Source organism: Musa acuminata, chromosome BXJ3-9, assembly GCF_036884655.1.
Source record: "Musa acuminata AAA Group cultivar baxijiao chromosome BXJ3-9, Cavendish_Baxijiao_AAA, whole genome shotgun sequence".
Taxonomy (NCBI): domain Eukaryota; kingdom Viridiplantae; phylum Streptophyta; class Magnoliopsida; order Zingiberales; family Musaceae; genus Musa; species Musa acuminata.
In genome coordinates, this window is record NC_088357.1 from 17,811,928 (window position 1) to 17,826,459 (window position 14,532).

Consider the following 14,532-nt stretch of genomic DNA (forward strand, 5'->3'; position numbering starts at 1 on the left):
ATAGTAAAATTTGTCTCTTATCTTTCGACTTGAAAAAGATTTTCATCAAAGTTTCGCATTTACATTATGCTTAATGAGAATAACGATAAGTTCTACGGTTAGAGCTTATCAGTTTATACTTGAATTCAATGATGAAATTCAAGTGTTTTATCTTCTCATAATATGGCATATAGATAGGGGGAGTTACGTTTAACTCCGTCATCAATTGATTGTCATCATCAAAAAGGGGGAGATTGTTGAATCTCGGATTTTGATGATGTAATCAATTGGTGGGTTAATTGATCTAATCCATATTATTGAGTTAAGTGTGCAGGATTAACTACGATAACCAGAAAACATATAGCAAAAATACCGGAGTCGAGCTCGATGGACGTTTAAGAGACCGAAGAATCATCGGAGATGCTGCCGGAACCATCCGAGAAGAAATCGGGAACGTGTCGGAAGTTCGTCGAAGAAATCGTCGGAGGCTCGCGGAGATCACCAAGAAGGCTCGGCTACTCGTTAAAGTCATCACAAAGATTAGGAGCTTGCAGGGAGTCCGTCGGAAGAAGTTCGTCGGAAAGCTCGCCGGAACAAGACTCGACGTTCGCGGTGAAAAAAACTTGCTTAGGATGTTTTTTTTGTGTTATGTAGTTCACCTGTAATTAGGATTAGGATTAAGAAATAATCCTATATCCTGGTTAGGGGCCAACTAGGCCCAAAGTCAGATTTGGTTTGGGCTAAAATTAAGCCAAACAAATGAATTGGAGAGCCAGGTGGTGGCACCGCCTGGCTGGGCGGTGAAACCGCCCAGCACCCGAGTGCTGGGCGGTGACACCTCCTTGGCTGGGCGGTTGCACCGCCCAGCACCCGAGCGCTGGGCGGTGGCACCGCCTGGCTGGGCGGTGGAACCGCCAGCACCGGGAACCCTAAGAGAATTCAAATTTTGGAGCCCAAAATTTGAATCCTCTTGAGGCCTATAAATACCCCTCAAATCTCAGCTGAGGTTACAACTTTTGAAAAGCATTTTGATTGAGAGAAAAGTCTTAGAAAGTCTTAGCAAGTCTTGTTTTCAATTTGCTAGAGAGTTCTCCTCCTCCTTTCTTATTGAAAATTTGTAAGAGGTTGAGCTGCTTGTAAAAGGTTGTAAGAGGGGTGTTTACCCTTCCATTTCAAGAGACTTGCTAGTGGAAGGTGGGAGCCTCATCGAAGAGGGGCCTCGCAAGTGGAGTAGGTCATTTGACCGAACCACTCTAAAAATCGACGTAATCTCTGGTTTGCTTTTTATTATTGTCATTTACATTACTGCAAATCTTCTTACTGCTTTAGTTCCTTATTACTCTTGCTGCGCAACTTCAAGAATACGCCTTCAAGTTAAATTTCTCAAGTTTCGTTCTTAACGTACGAAAGATTTTGATTAAAATCAAAGTTTTAATCCGCTGCACTAATTCACCCCCCCCTCTTAGTGCCGCTCCGATCCTAACAAATCTGCATTTAGACGTAAATCTGCGTTTAGACGTAAAACTACGTTTTAGACGTAAACTGAGTTTGGACGTAAATCTGCGTTTAGACGTCAATCTGCGTTTAAACGTAAATCTGCGTTTAGATGCAAACTGCATTTAAACGTAAATTATGTTTAGACGTAAACTACGTTTAGACGTAAACTGCACTTAATCATAAGTTATCTTAGAATCGACTTTTTCTTCAAAACTGATTTTTATCGAACGAACGCAGCTTTTGTTTTTAATCGCTAAAAAGATTTCCGCTGCACTAATTCACCCCCCCCCCTCTTAGTGCTCTCGATCCTAACAATTGGTATCAGAGCAAGGTTAACTCTCTAACGGATTAAAACCCAAAGAGAAATGGCATATGCCGGAAACCAAGAGGGGCATTCTATTACTCGTCCACCCATGTTCAGTGGGACGGACTACACCTACTGGAAGACCCGAATGAGGATCTTTCTTATTTCTATGGATTTTGAACTGTGGAACCTTGTCGAAAACGGTTTTTCAAAGTCTTCTCTTCCAATGATCGATTGGAATGAATTGGAGAAGAAGGCTTTCGCTCTTAATGCAAAGGCTATGAATGCCTTATTTTGTGCACTTGACAAAAACGAGTTCAACCGTGTTTCAACTTGTGAAACTACATTTGATACTTGGCACACACTCGAAGTGACCCATGAGGGCACAAGTAGAGTAAAGGAGTCAAAAATCAATTTGCTGTTACATTCTTTCGAACTTTTTCGGATGAAACCGAGTGAAACCATTGGCGACATGTTTACCCGTTTCACGGATGTCGTTAACGGTCTAAAAGGACTCGGAAAGAGCTTTTCGGATTTTGAGCTTGTTAATAAGATACTAAGATCCCTTCCTAAGAGTTGGGATCCTAAAGTCACGGCTATTCAAGAGGCAAAAGATCTGCGAAATTTCCCTCTTGAAGAATTAATTGGGTCATTAATGACCTACGAAATGACTTGTAAAGCTCATGAAGAGCAAGAAGACATCCTTCCAAAGAACAGGAAGGATATGGCACTCAAAACTTCTGAAGATCACTTGAGAGAAAACTCAAGTGATGAGGACTGTGACGACGACTTGGCACTTCTAACTAGAAAATTTAAAAAATTCATTAAAAGAAACAAGTTTAAGAATGATACTAAAAATAAACTTGAACCCAAGAAGGATCAAGTTATTTGCTATGAGTGCAAAAAGCCGGGACACTACAAGAGTGATTGTCCCCAAGCCAAAAAGAGAACAACAAAGAAGAAAGCACTAAAAGCAACATGGGATGATTCGAGCGCATCTGAGGAAGAGGAGTCCAACATCGAGCAAGTTGCTCATTACGCCTTAATGGCTATTGGAGAGGAGAAACCCACACCATCCCAAGCTAGGAGTAAGAGATGGTATCTTGATAGTGGATGCTCAAGGTATATGACCGGAGATCCATCTCAATTCTCTAAGCTCTCTAGCATAGATGAAGGCTATGTTACCTTCGGAGACAACAACAAGGGTAAAATCATTGGCAAAGGAACCATAGGTAACAAATCCAACTTTTTTATTGAAGATGTCTTGTTAGTTGATGGTTTAAAACATAACCTCTTGAGCATTAGTCAATTATGTGATAAAGGATACATTGTCAAATTCGAATCCAATGCTTGTATTATTGAAAAACCCCATAAAAACATGTCTATGATTGCATTAAAACAAAATAACATATACACTATTGACATCAATGACTTGTGTAATGAAATGTGTTTTTCAGTTTTAAATGAAGATGCTTGGCTATGGCATAGAAGATTAGGTCATGCTAGCATGAAACTAATCACTCAAATATCATCTAAAGAACTTGTAAGAGGAATTCCTCATATCAAGTTCATCAAAGATAATGTATGTGATGCTTGCCAATTAGGTAAACAGATTAAGGGTAGTTTCAAGACTAAAAATCAAATAAGCACCTCTAGGCCCTTACAATTGATCCATATGGACTTGTTTGGACCAATCTCTTCATCAAGTCTAGGAGGTAGCAAATATGCCTTTGTCATTGTTGATGACTATAGCAGATATACATGGACCTACTTCTTAAAACAAAAAAATGAATGCTTTAGATATTTTACCAAGTTCTGTAAATTTGTTCAAAATGAGAAAGGTTCTATGATTTCGTCAATAAGAAGCGATCATGGTGGAGAATTTCAAAACCACGATTTCCAAGAATTCTGTGAACTCAATGGATATAACCATAATTTCTCTACTCCAAGAAATCCTCAACAAAATGGGGTAGTAGAAAGAAAAAATCGAAATCTACAAGAAATGGCAAGAATCATGTTGAATGAACACAGCCTACCCAAATACTTTTGGGCCGAAGCCGTAAACACTGCATGCTATATTTTGAATAAGACCCTTACTCACCAAAACTCCTTATGAGTTATGGAATAACAAAAAACCCAATGTTTCATATTTTAAAGTCTTTGGGTATAAGTGTTTTATCTTAAATGAAAAGGATAACTTAGGAAAATTTGATGCTAAATCCGATGAAGGAATCTTTCTTGGTTATTCTTTGGTTTCTAAAGCTTTTCGTATCTTCAATAAAAGAACCTTAATTATTGAAGAATCCATTCATGTTGTTTTTAATGAGATTTCAGAAATTATGAAAAATGATCTTGATGATGATGTTAATTTTGATTCCTTAAACTTAAATGAAACCCCTTCTCCAACTAGCAACTTGAATGCATCCACTTCCGAAACATCCGTACCCAAGGATTAGAAGTATGTAGATGCTCATCCTAAGGAGCTAATATTAGGAGACACATCAAAGGGGGTTCAAACACGATCTTCTTTTAAAAATTTTTGTGCCAACGCCGCCTTTCTCTCCCAAATTGAACCCAAATGCGTTGATGAAGCCATGAAAGATGATTCATGGATTATCGCAATGCAAGATAAATTGAATCAGTTTGAGAGAAATGAGGTGTGGACGCTTGTTCCTAGGCCAAATGACCATTTAGTAATTGGTACTAAATGGGTGTTTAGAAACAAGCAAGATGAAAATGGTATCATGGTTAGAAACAAGGCTAGATTAGTGGCCAAAGGTTTCAACCAAGAAGAAGGTATCGATTACGAAGAAACCTTCGCACCTGTGGCTCGATTGGAAGCCATAAGGATGCTCCTTGCCTACGCTAGTAGTAATAATTTTAAGTTATTTCAAATGGATGTTAAAAGCGCTTTTTTAAATGGCTTTATTTCCAAAGAAGTTTATGTTGAACAACCTCCTGGATTTGAAAATAATAGCCTCCCTAATAATGTGTTCAGATTAACTAAAGTTCTCTATGGTTTAAAACAAGCCCCAAGGGCTTGGTATGAGAGACTTAGTTCTTTTCTTATCAAAAATAACTTCACAAAAGGCAAGGTTGATACTACATTATTTATCAAGAATTTTGAAAATAATTTTCTTATTGTTCAGATTTATGTTGATGATATTATCTTTGGCTCTACAAATGAATCTCTTTGTGAATCTTTTGCTAAAACTATGAGTCTTGAATTCGAAATGAGCTTAATGAGAGAATTAACATTCTTCTTAGGTTTACAAATCAAACAACTAAGCAATGGCATCTTTATTAGTCAAACTAAATATGCCATGAGTGTATTAAAAAGGTTCAATATGAACAACTCAAAGGCTAGTAACACTCCTATGAGCACCTCCACTAAGTTAGAAATTGATGAAAGTGGAGAAAGCTTTGATCAAAAAACTTATAGGGGTATGATAGGAAGTTTACTTTACCTCACTACAACCAGACCAGACATCATGTTCAGTGTAGGACTTTGTGCTAGATTTCAATCAAACCCTAAGATATCTCATCTCAAAGCAGTTAAAAGAATATTTAGATATCTTAATGGCACCACAAATCTAGGATTATGGTACCTAAAATCAGAGAATTTTGGGTTAATTGCTTATGCTGATGCAGACTTTGCTGGTTGTAGATTAGATAGAAAAAGCACATCAGGATCATGTCAATTCTTAGGACATGCCTTTGTTTCCTGGTCATCAAAGAAACAAAACTCGGTTGCACTATCAACAACCGAAGCTGAATATATTGCAGCAAGTGCATGCTGTGCACAAGTTGTATGGATGAAAAACACTTTAGAAGATTACAAAGTTAATCTTAAAGATATTCCCATTAAATGTGATAACACGAGTGCAATTTGCTTAACCAAGAATCCAATACAGCATTCAAGAACAAAACATATTGATATTAGACATCACTTTATACGAGATCATGTCACTAATCATGACGTAACCATAGAATTCATTAACACTAAACATCAACTAGCTGACATTTTTACAAAACCTCTAAGTGAAGAACAATTTGATTTCATAAGAAGAGAATTAGGAATGTTGATATGTCCGAATAGATAAACTTGCTAAAATTATTTTTCGGACTATATTGCATCACTTGATTGCCATGTTTCTATGTGAAAATCTGCAACAAAATCTTGTCCGAATGCATCTTATTTATTCAAATGCTATAAAATAGATTTTCTCGTACACTTTCATGAATAAATTTGATGAAGTGATATGTATGTACTCCAAAATTCCTCTATAAGCTTTTAAAGCAATCTTTATAAAGGGGGAAGAAGTTTTTTAAAGCAATCTACGAAAAATTCCTCTATAAGCTTGCTAATATTTATTTTCCTGGTATCATAATTACTATGCTTTTTGTTGATGACAAAGGGGGAGAAATATATGAATTGATAAACACTGCTATGATTATGCCATCCTTGCATCATCAAGAAATATATGAACATATGAACATGTGCTGAAGTTTGCATTATGCCCTAAATTGATCATGTGAAGAAAATGCAAAACTTGCTAGAATACTTCAAATGTGTGCATCATGTAATAGTGTTTCATAGCTTTATATGATAATGTTTAAACTACATGATGAATAGTTATAAACACAATCATACAAACTTGTTGATGTATGTCAAGCCTTGACATCATCTTTGAAGAGATACATCATGATGAGTATCATGATGGGAGTATTGATCTAACTTATCAATATGTCACTTGAATTCTTAGGTCTTGAATTCAAGATTGACTTATCTCAACTATGGCATATAGACTGGGGGAGTTAAGGATAACTCAATTATCAATTGATTGTCATCATCAAAAAGGGGGAGATTGTTGAATCTCGGATTTTGATGATGAAGTCAATTGTCATTTGTTGTCTAATCTATGTGTTGAGATAAGTGTGCAGGATTATCTACGATGAAAGTTAGACAAGCAGCAGGAGTTGCGCCGGAGTGAAGTTCATGATCACATTGGAAGTTTGAGAGTTCGACGGAAGTTCGGACGGTTGTCGGAGGTTCTGCGAGAACAGATCCGAGAAGTCCAGAAGCTTGCCAAGCGAAGCTTGTCGGAACTTGCCAAGTGGATCGTCGCAAAGTCCAGGAGTTTGCCGGAAGTCCGCAGGAGCATCACCGAGGGTTCATCGGATGATCGACGAAAGTTCGCCGGAAACTCGCCGGAAGAAGCGATTGACGCACCGAAGCAAAGCTGCAGAAATTGTCTTAGATTTAATCATAGTTAGCACATTGATTAAGTTGAAAATGGGAGGTGATCCCTTTGGCTTAATCTTGGGGCAATTGGGCCCTTGAAAGACTGAAATTGGGCCGAATGGAACTAACCATTCGGACCCTGATTGCACCAGGAGGTGCAACCGCCTAGGCCAAGAGGTGGCATCGCCTGGGCTAAGCCTCCTAGCGAGACTGGGCGGTGCAACCTCCCCAGCCGAGAGGTGGCACCGCCTGAGCTTAGTCTTCGAGCAAGATTGGGCGGTGCAACCTCCCTGACAGATAGGTGGCACCGCCTGAGCTCAGTCTTCGAGCAAGACTGGGCGGTGCAACCTCCCTGACAGAGAGGTGGCACCGCCTAAGCTCGGTCTTCGAGCTCTGCCAGGCGGTGCAACCTCTCCAGTCAAGAGGTGCAACCGCCTGATCTCGGAATTCCGGGATTTGATCGTTTTGAGCTCGAAATTTGAATTGGGTTGGGGCCTATAAATACCCCACCCATTCAGCACTGAAAAGATACAGACCTACACCGAAATCTTGATCTTTTCTGTGATTGTAAGAGCTCAAAAGTGTTGTAAAGCCTTTAAGTCTCCTCCTTCTGTTCTTCAAGTTCTTGAGTTGTAAAGTGAGGAGAGAAAGGTCTGTAAAGGTTGTCTCCTGAGCTTGTCAAAAGGAGAGAAACTATAAAAGGGCAGTTGGCCTTCGCCTATTGAAGGAAGGCCTCTAGTTGACGTTGGTGACCTCGTCGGTGGAGGAAGCCAAAAGTGGAGTAGGTCAAGACTGACCGAACCACTCTAAATCTCTGGTTTGCATTTATTTTGAGCACTTTATCATTACTGCAAACCTCCTTCATAACTATTGCTTTCTGCGTCTTCATAAACAAGTTTCTAAGTGCTGATCTTTCCAAATCTGTTTTCAGACGTAAACCAGTGTTTTCGTGCGATATTTATATTGTAGTTTACGTTTACGCCTTGATTCTGCAAAACTGTCTTCTGCGCTTTTACGAACGAGTTTCTAAGTTCAGATCCATTTGAAACTGCGTCTAGACGTAAAATTGCGTTTAGACGTAAAACTGTCCAAACTGTGTTTAGACGTTTTAGACGTAATCTGAGTTTAGACGTAAATATGCGTTTAGACGTAAATCTGCGTTTAGACGTAAATCTGCGTTTAGACGTAAAACTACGTTTTAGACGTAAACTGAGTTTGGACGTAAATCTGCGTTTAGACATAAATCTGCGTTTAAACGTAAATCTGCGTTTAGACGTAAAACTGCGTTTAGATGCAAACTGCATTTAAACGTAAATTGTGTTTAGACATAAACTACGTTTAGATGTAAACTGCACTTAATCATAAGTTATCTTAGAATCGGCTTTTGCTTCAAAACTGATTTTTATCGAACGAACGCAGCTTTTGTTTTTAATCGCTAAAAAGATTTCCACTGCACTAATTCACCCCCCCCCCCCCCCCCTCTTAGTGCTCTCGATCCTAACAAATTAGTGCAGTAGAAAACTTTCGACGATTAAAATCGCGTTCGTACGATAAGAGCGATTTCGGTAGAAAATCTGATTCGTAAATCACTTTAACTTGTAACTAAGCAAGATGCAATTAAAGCAAAGATATAAAGGTAGTTTGCAGTTATGATAGAAATCAGAACGTAAACGCAAACTGAAATATGATGTTCGTACGATAAAAACGATTTACGTCTAAACGCCGATTCGGAAAATGCAGAGCTTGAAACACGATCATATATGCACGGAAGGTAGTAAGCTTTTGAGGAGGTTTGCAGTAAAGATAAGATGCTCAAAGTAAATGCAAACCGAGATTTAGAGTGGTTTGGTCAATCTTGACCTACATCCACTTTTGGCTTCCTCCTCCGACGAGGTCACCGACGTCCACTAGATGCCTTCCTTCAATAGGCGAAGGCCAACCACCCTTTTACAGTTTCACTCCTTTTGACGGGCTTAGGAGACAACACTTACAGAATTTTCTTTCCTCTCTTATCAGATTAGAACTTGGAAGAAAAGAGGAAGAAGAACTTTCAACTCATAAAACACTTTTGAGCTATAAAAATCATAGAGTAAAATCAGAATTTCGGTGGTTTCTGGGTGCCCTTTCAGTGCTGAAAGGGTGGGGTATTTATAGGCCCTAACCCAGTTTGAATTTCGAGCTCAAAATTATCAATTCCCGAAATTCTAGGATTTGGCAGTTGCACCGCCTGGTAGAGCTCGAAGACTGAGCCTCTGGGCGGTGCCACCTCTTGTCAGTGGCGTTTGTACCTCCTGCCAGAGCTCGAAGACCGAGCTCAGGCGGTGCCACCGCTTGACTAAGGCAGTTGCACCTCCTACTAGAGCTCGAAGACCGAGCTCAAGCGATGCCACCTCCTGTCAAGGGCGGTTGCACCGCCCAGTCTCGCTCGGAGACTGAGCCCAAGCGGTGCCACCGCCTAGCTGGTGCGGTTCAAACGCCTAGAAGAAATCAGGGTCCGAATGGGTTGATCTATTTGGCCCAATTTGGGTTTTTCAAGGGCCCAATTGCCCCAAGATTAAGTTAATGGGATCACCTCCCATTTCTAACTTAATCATTGTGCTAACTACAATATTTCCTAAGACATTTACTGCAACTTGCTCCGGTGCGTCAATCGCTTCTTCCGGCGAGCTTCCGGCGAGCTTCCGTCGATCATCCGATGAACCCTCGGTGATGCTCCTGCGGACTTCCGGCAAACTCCTGGACTTGCGACGATCCACTAGGTGAGTTCCGACGAGCTTCTTTGGCAAGCTCATGGACTTCTTGGATTTGTTCCCGCAGAACCTCCGACGACTGTCCGAACTTTCGTCAAACTCTCGAACTCCCAACGTGATCATTGTCTTGATTCCGGCGTAACTCCTTGTTAGAACCCTTGCAGATTCTAAATTTGGGGTTGATCTCTTTAGGAGATCGGCCTCCTTGGAACTCTATAGGGGTTCCTCCCTCCAAGTTGCTGCTCAAAGGCTGCAGTAAAGATTCATCTATTGCTTATGAAAAGAGGTGAAATACATGACTATTTATAGGGCTTCTAAACCCTAACTCCTAATAGGACTCTTACTTAAGACTCCTACTTCTAAGCAACTCATAACAGGACTCCTACTCAAGACTCCTACTTCTAACCAACTCCTAATAGGACTCCTACTCAAGACTCCTATTCCTTTACAACTCCTTATTCTTCTCTAAGAAATAACTTCCTAACCCTAGCCAGCCACTTCACCTCTTTAATAGGGGTCGGCTTAGGTAGGTTTTACATGAATGTCCCTCTCAATTAGGACTCTCCTAACTAGAGTCCTAACAAACCCGCCCTCTTCAAATCAGCCTTGTCCTCGAGGCTGACGATTCATGAATTTTGGGAATTTGATCTTCAAGTCATCATAGTTCTCCCAAGTGGCATCTTCTATTAGTAGGTTTGCCCACTGTATTAGTGATTCAGTAGTGGATTGTCATCGTCGAGTCACGATCCGTCGATCAATAATGGCACTTGGCTGAGTCTGAAGTTCTCCTTAGGTAGTCATATTTGGTGGGTGGCTTTGAGCTGTCTCCAAGCACCTATTTACAACTTCCATCTGGCCGCCGATTTGTGGGTGATATGCAATACTCTTTTTCAATTTAGTACCCTGCATATGGAATAACTTTGTCCAAAATATGCTCGTGAAGATGCAAGTAGAATTTATCATTAGCACAATGCGTCCCTTATAGTGTAATTCTTTTGAGTCCCAATTGTAATGAGCCACGGAGCTTGGTGCTTCCTCCAAATTTTTTATAATCTTACTAGTCACTGAATCTTCCTGCCATTCCATCTTAATATCCTCAAGGAAGTCGCTGGTCGAAAGTGAAACGACCGAAACTTCAGCTTGCTCGGGTAGTTGCAAAAGCGCATCTGCAAGAATATTCTCTTTCCCTTTTTTGTAAGTTATTTCATAATCAAATCCAAGAAGTTTTGTTACCCATTTTTGTTGCTCAGGGGATGATATCTTTCGCTCCAAAAAGTACTTGAGGCTTTTATGGTCGGTTTTAATTTGAAATCGTCGACCAATCAAGTAGGGTCTCCACCTCGTTGCTGCGCGCACAATGACGAGCATCTCCTTATCATATGTTGACTTATTTTGATGAGAGGGAGATAATGCCTTGCTAGTGTATACGAGTGGTCGACCATCTTGCATGAGAATGACTCCAATTTTGACTCCAGATGTGTCGGCCTCAATAACGAAGGGTTGGTTGAAATCTAGTAGTGTTAGCACCGGCGTCGTCGTCATGGCTGCCTTAAGTTTGTCGAAGTCAGCGGAGGCTCTATCCAACCATTGGAAGACATCTTTTTCCAGTAAGGAAGTAAGTGGTGCACTGATCTTTCCATAGTTTTTTATGAACTTGCGGTAGTAGCCTGTTAAACCCAGAAAGCCATGTAGCAATTTTATGTTTCTCGAGGTCGACCAGTTTTGCATTGCTCCAATTTCGAAGGGGTCCACTGCCAAACCTTCCTTTGATATGATATGCCCAAGATATTCCACCTTCTATTGAAGAATGCAAAAATTCGTAGTGGTTGTTGTGTGTTCAAACGGTGGTTTTCGGTATGCCTTCTTCTCACACTCGTATTTGATGATACTCGGATCAAAGGTCCAGCTTTGTGAAGATTTGTGCTCCCTTTCATCTAGCAATTCATCTACTACTGGAATAGGGTATTTATCCTTGATGGTTATGCCATTAAGAGCTCGGTAATCAACTCATATTCGCCATGTTCCGTCCTTCTTGCGTACAAGTAGCACCGGTGAAGAGTAGAGGTCGCAACTTAGCCAAATAACTCCTGTTTCAAGCATCTATTTTACAATCCTTTCTATTTCATCCTTCTAGAGATGTGGATACCGATATGGTTGAGTATTTGCTGGAGATTTGATTGAAAAAATCATTATACAATGATCATGCCGACGAGTAAGAGGCAGGTTGTGCGGCTCGTCAAATATATCTGAAAATTCAGCAAGCAAAGGAAATAGGTTTGGATCTTCAAATTCTATTGGCTCTCCTTTAATTTGCTGCTCAAGTTGTACCAAAAACTCTTCTCTTGTTAACCTCTTTGGTGTAGGGACTTAGTTGACAGTAGGGGGGGCTAAGGGCTTCAATATTACTGGTTGAGGAGCGACCCTAGTCCTCCGAGCTTCATGGTTCAATTGCTCCTCTTGATGTCGTGCGAAAGAGATGGCTGCCATAAGCGTATACAGTTATCACGCTTTAACTTCTCCTCGGATCTCCGACTTCAAGCCCTCAATGAAGGTCCTCAATAGTTGTTTTTGAGACCAATCACGAGTTTCATTAGATAACATTTTAAACCTGGTTTGGTACTCCTGAATGGTGGAGGTTTGTCGAATCTTTCCTAGTTGTTCGTCAATATTCTCGTAATCGGTTGGTCTGAAGCGAATCAGCAGTCCTTCTTTGAATTGTCGCCATGAAAGGACTCCATATGTATGTTTAAACCAGTCAAACCACTATATAACATCCCCTTCAAGATGTATAGCTGCAATTTTCACCATAGATACATCCGCGATTTTGTGGTACCGAAAATATCGCTCCGCGCGCGAGATCCAACCAATCGGGTCTCCTTCTTCCCATCTAGGGAAGTCCACTCTCATGCATGGATAGTTGGGGTCAGTCATATAGCCTCCCCTCCCTTGGAAGTCAACTCTTCGGGCTTGGTGTGATTGGGCAAAGCTCTCTCCTTGATATGATTTCTTCGGGCTTAGTGGTCGGCCCAATCTGAGTTCGGTAAAGAGCATCCGAATCTTATCCTCCATTCGCACCTCCAAGGCTTCAAATTTAGCATTGATTACCTCCTTAGATGCCATAGTATATGCCCCCAAATCTATGATGTTAAGATCTCTCTTTTGTTGTTGGGTTAAAGACATGTATAGGTTGAGAGAAGTGATGGTTGAAAGGATTGGTGGATTGGTGGATGTAGGCTGCGGTTTAGGCTTGTTTTGTGGCTGTTTTGGGTGCAGTTTGAGGGTGTGGTTTGACAGATTTTAGGGTTGTGGATGAAAGTTTTGGATCTGTGGTAGATGGTAGCAAAGGTTTGACAAAAATCCGTGGATGTTGCAGCAAGTATGTGATGTCTTGTAAGAGTAGAATTGTCGTCGAAGAAACAATGGTTTCTCGACGTAATTTCCACCAAAAACTTGAGAGAATTGAGAAGGGAATTGATAGCAAAATCACAGTTTATATGACAGCAAGGATATATAATTTAATCAAGAAAATTTTGGCAGTATAACAGCAAGGAAATTGATGCAAGTTGCAATTGCAGAATTCTGGTCGAAAAATTTCAGCGGGTTACGATGAAAATTTGAAGCAACATAAAATCGTTTTTAGAGATGAATATTTCTTAATAGATTAATCTTAGATAGAAGCCAAGATGATCTATAAAGTGTATAAGAAATTTCATTCAAAAAAGATTGCAAATAGATGGGTTAAGGCAACAATATGTGGCTGAAATTTTCTGCAGCACAGATTTTTAGGTATAGCAGATTGGACGTAAAAGATCAGTGATTTATATTGAGAATTTTTTGATGAAACCAAAGGGAAATCCACTGTTAGGAAGTTTCAAAGCTATCAACAAAATTTCGTAGAGATTTGGATAGAAACAATGTAGTATCAAGATCAAACAAACAGTGCTATGCAGCTGAAATTTTACAGTGCAGATTTTCAAGTATAGCAGATTTGACGTAAAAGATTAATGGTTTATATTGAGAATTTTTTGAAAAAACCAAAGGGAAATCTGCTGTTAGGAAGTGTCAAAGATGTCATAAAAATTTTATAGAAATTTGGATAGAAAAAGCATAGTAGCAAGATCAAACAGATGGTACTATGCGGTTGGAATTCTGCAATGTATCTTTCGTCGTAGAGATGAAAACTTTGTGATGAAAGGTTTATGCAGCAATATAGGAACAGTTTTTTTTTTTTTTGATTTTCGAATAAGGATAACTAAATTGCAGCAGCAGTAAGGTAGGAAACCAGAACCTGTTGCAATTCACGGGGAGATCAAAGGATGATCTGCGGTGGTGGAGATGACGGTGGAATTTGGCGACGATCTTTTAAGCAATTGTGGGAATTGCTTTGAGCGGTTGTGGAGGGTTGATGGATGGTAGTGGAAAGGCAGCGAGATGCCAAGAACGCTGCTCTGATACCAGGTGTTAGAACCCTTACAGATTCTAAACTTGGGGTTGATCTCTTTAGGGGATCGGCCTCCTTGGAACTCTATAGGGGTTCCTCCCTCCAAGTTGCTGCTCAAAGGCTGCAGTAAAGATTCATCTATTGCTTATGGAAAGAGGTGAAATACATGACTATTTATAGGGCTTCTAAACCCTAACTCCTAATTGGACTCTTACTTAAGACTCCTACTTCTAAACAACTCCTAACAGGAATCCTACTCAAGACTCCTACTTCTAACCAACTCCTAATAGGACTCCTACTCAAGACTCCTATTCCT